This window comes from Canis lupus, chromosome X, assembly GCF_011100685.1.
Source record: "Canis lupus familiaris isolate Mischka breed German Shepherd chromosome X, alternate assembly UU_Cfam_GSD_1.0, whole genome shotgun sequence".
NCBI classification, from domain to species: domain Eukaryota; kingdom Metazoa; phylum Chordata; class Mammalia; order Carnivora; family Canidae; genus Canis; species Canis lupus.
In genome coordinates this window covers 93,775,323-93,784,611 of record NC_049260.1, presented here as the reverse complement: position 1 = coordinate 93,784,611, position 9,289 = coordinate 93,775,323, and positions in this window count along the sequence as shown.

Below are 9,289 nucleotides of genomic sequence, written 5' to 3'. Positions count from 1 at the left end.
ATACCTTAATAATATCTCCAAAATTCAACCACTTTTCAGGTTCTATATCATCACTCTAGTCTAAGTCACCATCAGTTCTTACAAGAATTAGGATAGCCTCTAACTGACCTATCTGCACTTGTCACTGACTCTCTATAGTTGGTTCTCAACAGAGCAGCTAGGGGTCTTTTTTTTTTTTTAAGGGGTTTTAATCAAATGTACACCAGACCATATCCTTCCTCAGCTCAAAACCCTCCTATGACTTTCTCATGCAGGTAAAAGCTAAAATGCTTACAATAGCCTATGGAGGGCCCTATTAGCTCACTGCTATCCCTCTGTCCTGATCTCCCACTAAATGCTATCTAACTCTCTCCATGCAAACTATGGTGGTCTCTTTGCTTTTCCTTCAATACACTAAGCAAGATTCTACCTCAGCTTCTTTGGGCTTATTGTTAACTCTACCTGGAAAATTCTTACTATCCCACATAACCACCTACCTCCTCCCATGACTCATGCAAGTATTGATCAGATATAATGACCAAGGAGGCCTAGCCTACCCCTATTTAATATTGTAAACACAGGCTCCATCCCAAGCTGTAATATGCCTTCCCTCAATTATTTTCCTCCAAATTACAATAAATGACTTTTCTGTTTATTGTCTATCTCCAGATGTATACATCAGAATATAAGCGAAATTAGGACATGAACTATCATCTGCTTTGTTCACTATCACATCCCCTGTATCCAGAATTGTTCCTGGAAGGTAGCAAGGGCTCAGGGCACATTTGGTGAATGAATAAATGGTCTTAGATAAGTTAACTCTCTCTGTCGTCGTCATAGTTGACTCATCTATAAAATGAGATCACTACTACCTACTTCATTAAGTGATAGGGAGGATTAAATGAATAAATACAAGTAAGGTGCTGCAAAGTAATTAAACATAATATGCACTCAATATTTGTAGTTATTACTCTTATTCATTAAGAGGATATAAATAAGTATAGTAAAGGAGGAAGGAAAGACATGGGCCAGGAACTTTGAAATCCAGGCCACTGGCATCCAATGATGGGAGTGGGGTAGGATGGGGGACACAGTTCAACCAAGTCCTCATTGGAAACTTTAGAAAATGTATGAGATTTCAAACAAAAAAAAGTACATGTGATATAGGATGTGATACAATCTGCCTTAAGGTAGCCCTGAGCCTGTCCATGGGCCCACTATTCTTTTGGCTACTAGCTGCAAAAAGTTGCTGATTAACCCTGGTTGTTCCTATGGATTGTATGATGCTGGCACCCAGAAAACAAGGAAAGAACTTATTCGAGCTCCCTAGACATCACAGAGAAAGATGCAACATGATAATTTCCAAGTAGAAATGGGGAAAATTTCTATAAGAAAAGTCGTAATTTTTCAAATAGCAAAAAGCTACTAGAGGCCACAAGCAGCAACTTTTTAATAATCTAGAAACATGTGAGTGATAGCCTTTTTGAGGTATTCTGACTTCCTTAAGGTCAGAGTTTAAATAAAGTCTCAAATTAAGCTTTGCAGATTTTGTCAGTGCTAGTTTATTTAGACTTTGGATATTTTCTTCCTGCCTTATTTTGCTGGGAAAGGGGCCATGGGCAGTTCTCTTTCAGCACCTGAAAACATTTCTATAAAAAATTCATCAACCATTAATTTGTTTCAGTGACACATTTAGATTTTCAATTCCAAGGCTGCACCTGCTACCATAGTGTGAAGAAAACACTTTCGGGTGATTTTACTCTGCCTGCTAACAGGCAAACATGACCTTACCTAACCACTGAGACACTTCATCACAATTTTAAAAGGAGTACAGTGTTTAGAGAGAATACACAGGGGTGAACACGTTTAAATATCGCCAAAGACCCCTGAGGGGAGAGGATATGTGCCTGAGGTAAGCAACCCAGAACACTAGAGATACTGAGCTTCAAGGAAATCTAGAACTGACCTTAGAGGAGGGAAATTATGAGCATCAGTAAAAGCCCTGAGACCATCTGCAGTGTAGGAGCTGTAATTTTTACCAATAACCTTCGCTTTCTAAGTTCCCTCCAGGAAAAGTGGGCTATAGAATCCTGAAAGAAAATCTGCATCCGGGATCCCTGGGTGGCGCAGCGGTTTGGCGCCTGCCTTTGGCCCAGGGCGCGATCCTGGGGAACCGGGATCGAATCCCACGTCGGGCTCCCGGTGCATGGAGCCTGCTTCTCCCTCTGCCTGTGTCTCTGCCTCTCTCTCTCTCTCTGTGACTATCATAAATAAATAAAAATTAAAAAAAAAAAGAAAATCTGCATCCAAAACATATTTGGAAAAGTGGATCTAAGACAACAAGGGCTAAATACTGTGCTGTAGTCCAATGAAATATCTAATGTTTTAGTTGCAGAAGCAACTGTGCAGACAGCTTAGTCCCTTCAAAGATTACCTCAACTCAAAGAGCCATCTTGCCCAAAGTCATAATCCTTCTTGGGGAAACCTGTATCCAATACTGATTGACAAAAGGTAAGGACCAAGCCATTCTGACCCAACTTGGGAAAATTCTGAAGGACCTATTTGTTCCAGATTTCCCTGTAGGATTACTTGAGGCTACTGTAGGTCAATTCTCCCTCTGTCCATTCTTACTTCCTTCCTTTCCCTTCTATAGGTTTTGATCCAAAGAGTATTCCTATATAAACAACCTGTAGTCTAAATGCCATATCAGAGTCTGCATCCAAGGTAACCCAAGCCATGACAACATAGGCAATATTATAAGAAATGTCCAATGCATTCTAATTTATTAAACACCCATCCGATTAATATCCATCAAAGACCTACTGTATACCAAATACCTTTTCTAGGTATCAGGGATACATCACTGAACAAGAAAGATAAAGCTCTTGATCTCGTGGAACCTATTTTTAGTAGACGGACACAGGTAATGGACAAATGGATAAATAAACAGCATTTCAAATGATAAATACTGTGAGAAAAAAAGATAAAGTGACATGACGGAAATTGAATTGGAGGTGTGGCTAATTTAGATTGTGTGGTCACAAATGGATTCAGTGAGAAAATGACGTAAGAGCAGGCCTGACATACATACATATAAAGTAAGAGCAAGCATTTCAGGTAGAGGAAAGCACAAGTACAAAGGTGTTACTGTGCAAATGAACTAGGCATGTTCTTGAAACCGAAAGGTCACCATAGCTGGAGATGAGGGTAAAGTAGTAAAAGATGATGGTGGAGAGGTGCCAAGGGGCCAAATTATGGTACGGAGTTACTGTTTCATTCTTGTATATTTGGAAATTACCAGAGTATTTTCAAACAGGGCAGTAACATTACTGGATTTATGTGTTTAAAATAGAACTCTAGCTACTGTGAAAAAAATAAATTTATTTTTTTTAAAAGCATAACAAAAAAATAAAAAATAAATTTAAAAAAGCATAAAAATGGGAAAATCAATTAGAAGGCTACTGCAGAAGCCCAATGTTACAGTAAATGGTGGCTTAGTGTGAGTGACAGGAACAAAGGTGAAGAAAGGTACCTGAATTCTAGATATATTTTAGAGCTACAATTAAACTCTATGTTGTGGGCACATGGTGACTCAGTCGGCTGGGCTCAGGTCACCACCACATGGGTCTTGGGATTAAGCCACTCAAGGGGCTTCATGCTCAGTGGGGGGCCTGCTTGAAGATTCTATTCCTCTGCCCTTCCCCCCACCCATGCTCGAATGCCCTCTCTCTAAAATAAAAAAATACGTCTTAGAAAAAAAACACCATGTTGAATACCAAAGATGTAAAACTGATGAATCAGGTGTGACCCCAAAATCCAAATAGTCCAGAGACAAGATACAGGATACATATATATATGGTTAACAAAGTGATGACAGTGTTTGGCAAAGGTCAAAAAAATAAAATTTTTTATTGTTTTCCACTTGCTTCATGCATATTAATCTTGTTCCTCTAACACATATGTGCGCTTGCAATGGTGCCAGGCAATTATTTGTTGCTAAAGAAATACGTGTTGGCTGCTGATTAATCCGGCAACTCTCCCCAGGATATTTATGGATGCCCTACTCTTTGAAGAATTAAAGTAATTAACTATTTTATACTTGCCATGAAATGCTTTAAGAATCTTAGTTCCAAATTTATGTTCTATCTAAAAGTGGGAGAAATGGATTGCTTTGTCTTATTTGACTGATAAGAGTCTAGTCAGAAAAGAAAAATGACACTAGTTCAAACACTATATTATTGACCATGGCAGAGGCTAGTTTTTCCCCAATATTCTCTCTCTACCCCTTGGTAAAAATAGAACCTCTACTTTGGAGCTAGTAACATGGTCATCATGAAAAAAAGAGTATTTTCCATACTGCCCTGCCTCCAGGTTTGGCCTCATGACTAAGTTATGTCCAACAAGATGAAAATAGAAATGTCCTCTAACCACTTCCTCTTTCCAGCTGGCGACAACATATCCATGATGTCTATAGCTGGAACAGCCCTTTTGGACTATGATGTAGAAATGTCGAGAATTCAGATGCAAAACAGAGAATGAGACTATTTCCTGGTTGATCACAGGGCTGTCAGAATGCTTATCCAATCATGTAATTTACATAAGAAAAAATAAAAATTTTGTTATGTTTAAGCCAATATTATTTTAGGTTTTCTGTGTCTACCAGCAAATCCCAATCCCAATATAATGAACATGCACCAATTCAGTTAAAACAAATTAAGTGGTTTGTGCATTAGAATAGCTTAAGACTGAAACTAGACAAATGTATACAGAACAAAAAAAATATTTTGAAAATGAATATTCCTTTAATATTTCTATTAGAATCAGAATTCCCATGGTTTTTTCCTCCCCAGAAATCCTGAACATGCCAAAAGTTATTCCATCTGCTAATTCTTATTAAGAGAAAAGAAGAAAATCCCTATTGCCTCCTCCAGAAGGCAGCAGAGTATATAGTTAAAAGGACAGGTGATGGGAAAGGGACCATATGGAGCTACAATGACCTTCTCTCTAGAGAAATAACCATAACTGGTGAAAATTATAAAGGACAATCATTTGATGACATTAGAAGTTATCCTCTAAGGCTATTCAGTAAAAAGGCAAACATGTACTCAAGAAAAAACTACTAAAACAGCAAGAGTGCAGCATTCATGCCCTGATGTGCTCTCCCATCCGTCTCCCACACTCAACACAATGGAAACTCTACTGGTGAATCCAGCAAAGAACACAGAACTTTCTCTCCCTGAGCTTCCAATCTAGAGCTACAGTTTCTCGGTAAGAATTCCATTCACCGGGACACCTGGGTGGCTCAGCGGTTGAGCGTCTGCCTTTGGCTCAGGGCCTGATTCCGGATTCCCAGGATGGAGTCCCCACATCAGGCTCCTTGGATGGAGCCTGCTTCTCCTCCCTCTGCCTGTGTCTCTGCCTCTCTTGATGTGTTTCTCATGAATAAATAAATAAATAAAATCTTTAAAAAAAAGAGAGAGAGAGAGAGAATTCCATTCACTCACAACTCCATGTTGCAGAAAGGCGATTCTAGGCCAGGGCACCTGGGAAGTCTGGGACTCCCTTTCTCCATTCAGCCCACAGCCAGAGAATGGTAGCTCTACTGCAGGCTCAGCAGGAGAGGGGCACTGAACTTCAATTACCTTCAAACCAGATTGCTCATAGCACCATGCCAGGAGAAGCAAGCTGGGGTGACTAGAAGCTACCACTCTTGCCCCGTGCCAGATTTAAAACCTGGAGGGTCGGGCAGCCAGGGTGGCTTAGCGGCTTAGCGCGGCCTTCAGCCCAGGGCATGATCCTGGAGACCTGGAATCAAGTCCCACCTCAGGCTCCCTGCATGGAGCCTGCTTCTTCCTCTTCCTGTGTCTCTACCTCTCTGTCTCTGTACTCTCTGTGTCTCTCATGAATAAATAAATAAAATCTTAAAAAAAAAAAAAAAGAACCTGGAGGGTCACTCCAAGAGAAGTGGGCTACTGTCCCACCTTCAGCCTCAGAACATTGACACAACCTTGTAATGGGGGAAGGGGGCGCTTAAGAGAGGACTATATAGCTCTTCTCAGGGGAAGCTCTATTTGGATTAAAACACAGAGAACTTCAAGCCTAAGCCTGCTATCAAAAACAAGGGATATTATTGCCATACAAAATTAAGAGGAGGTTGGTAGTTCCATAAGAGCAACAACTCAAATCATACACAGATAATAGTTTAATAGAATGAATAAGGAAGAGAGCTAAGAGTCCTACTGGGGTCAAAATTCACTTCAAAAATGCCTCCAAGACTATTTCTACAAATGGGCCTACATTTAATAGGATCAGATTTAGCAATATATGATGTAATTTATCCACATACACATTTATCAAAAACAATACTGCAATCAGCTGAGAGTAACAGGGTGAAACCAACAGAGGAAGGCAGTTAATCATATATCAAGGAACACAAAACACCAAAACATAGGATACAGAGAAAGCAGTAATAGGAAAATTAACAGCTGTAAATGCTTACATTAAAAAAGAAGTAAATCCCAAATCAATACCCTAACTTTACAACTTAAGGAACTAGAAAGTTAAGAACACACTACACTCAAATATAGAAAAAGGAATAATAACGTGTAGAGCAGAAATAAAATGGAGACTAAAAAAACAATAGAAAAATATTGATGGGGGAAAAAAAGAAAAATATTGATGGGGCTCCTGGGTGGCTCAGTCAATTAGGCATCCACCTTCAGCTCAGGTCATGATCCCAGGGTCCTAGGATCAACCCCCACATGGGACTCCTTACTCAGTGGAGAACCTGCTTCTCCTATTCCATCTGCTGCTTCCCCCGTTTGTGCTCTCTCTGTCAAATAAATTCATAAAAATCATTAAGAAAAAAAAATTGATGAAACCAAAAGATGATTCTTTGAAAAGGTAAACAAAATTGACAAACTTTTAGCTAGACTTATAGAGAAAAACAAAGAGAAAACACAAATAACTAAAACCAGAAATAAAAATAGAGACATTAACTACTGATCTCACAAACATAAAAGGGATTATAAAAGAATACTATGAACAATGTACACCAACAAATTATATAACCTAGAAAATACAGGAAAATTCCACAAAACATACAAATTACCTAAGCTGACTCAAGAAGAAATACAAAATCTCAACAGACCTATAACAGAGAGATTGAATCAATAATCAAAATCCTCCAGAAAGAAAAGTCCTGAACTTGATGGATTCAGAGGTGAAATCTACCAAACATTTAAATACGAATACAAAGGGCACCTGGGTGGCTCAGTTGGTTAAGCATCTGACTCTTGATTTCAGCTGAGATCTTGATCTCTGGGTCATGGGCTCAAGTTCCCTGTTGGGCTCCATGCTAGGTATGGAAAGTACTTTTTAAAAAAACAATTAACACCAATCTTTCTTAAAACTTTTCAACTCTTTCAAAAACTGAACAGAAGAAAAGAGAGTATTTCAGAATTCATCTATGAAGCCAACATTATTGTGATACCAAGGACACATAAAAACATCGCAAGACAAGGAATCAAAGATTGATATACCATACATAGATCCAAACATCCCCAACAAAACATCAATATATCGAATCCATTATTCATTATGACCAAGTGAGATTTATCCCAGGAATGCAAGAATAGTTCAACATAAAAAAAAAAAAAATCAAACATTGTAAAACATCACATTAATGGAATAACAGAAAACAAACACATGATCATTTCAATGCAGAAAAGTCATTTGATAAAATCTAACACTGTTTCGGGTAAAGGCATCCACTTTAAAAGAAAGAGATAATGTCTCTATTTATACTTGACATGATTTTATATATAGAAGCCCTCAAAGAATCCATGAGAAACCTATTGGAGCTAAGAAAGGAATTCAGCATAGTTGTAAGACACATTATCAACATGCAAAAATCAAGCTGTAACGCTTGAACAACATAGGTTTAAAGTGTGAAAGGCCACATACATATGCACTTTTTCAGTAAATACAATACTAGTACTATAATTTTATTTTTTCGTCCTTATAATTTTCTTAACATTTTCTTTCTTCTGGCTTACTTTAAGAATACAGAATATCATGTAACACAACAAAATATATGTTAATCAACTGTTTATGTTATTGGCAAGACTTCTCGTCAACAGTAGGCAATTAATAAAGTTGTTGGAGGGGTCAAAAGCTATATACAGTTATATATAACTGCCCATGTTGTTCAGATAAAACGTCCACCAACAAAGAACAACTCAAAATTGATATTAGGAAAGCATGTCCACTTAGAATAATATGTAAAAGAATTAAACACTCAGGAAAAATGTAACCACGTATTTGAAAGTCTTATATACATAAAACTACAAAAAGTGAAAGAAATTAAAGAAGACAAAAAAATGGAAAGGCATCCCATCTTATGGATAGAAGTTTTAACATTGCTAAATAATTAGATATTATGATACTAGCATCAGGACAAATAGATCAATAGAATAGAATAGGGAGGCTAGAAATAAACTCTCATGTATGGTTAATTGCTTTTAAAAAAGGGTGCTAGACTATTCATTGGGGAAAAACAGTCTATTCAAGACATATTGCTGGGAAAGCTAGATATTCATAAGCAAAGGAATGAAAATGGAGCTTATTATCATAAACAAAAATTAATTCAAAATGGATCAAAGATCCGAGCTCGAGTTTAAAGTGTAAAACTCTTTGAAGAAAATATTCCTGACATAGGGTTTGGCAATAACTTTAAGGATATAATACAGAAAGTACAAGCAACTACTGAAAAAAAATAAATTGGACTTCATCAAAATTAAAACCTTTATCTATGAAAGAACACTATGAACAGAATGAAAATCCAAACAATTAAATGGGAGAAAATATGTATAAATTTAATACTTTATAATAATGTCCAGAATATACAGAACTCCTAAAACTAAAAATCTGATTCAAAAATGGGCAAAGAGGGATCCCTGGGTGGCTCAGCGGTTTGGTGCCTGCCGTCAGCCCAGGGCGTGATCCTGGAGTCCCCGGGTCGAGTCCCACATCGGGCTTCCTGTATGGAGCCTGCTTTTGTCTCTGCCCCCCCCCTCTGTCTCTCTCATGAATAAATAAATAAAATCTTTTAAAAAAATGGGCAAAGAATTTGAATAGTCATTTCTCCAAAAATAAAAATACACAACTGGTTAATAAGCACATGAAAAGATACTATAGGGCAGCCCGGGTGGCTCAGCGGTTTAGTGCTGCCTTCAGCCCAGGGCTGGATCCTGGAGACCCAGGACCGAGTCCCACATGGGGCTCCCTGCATGGAGCCTGCTTCTCCCTC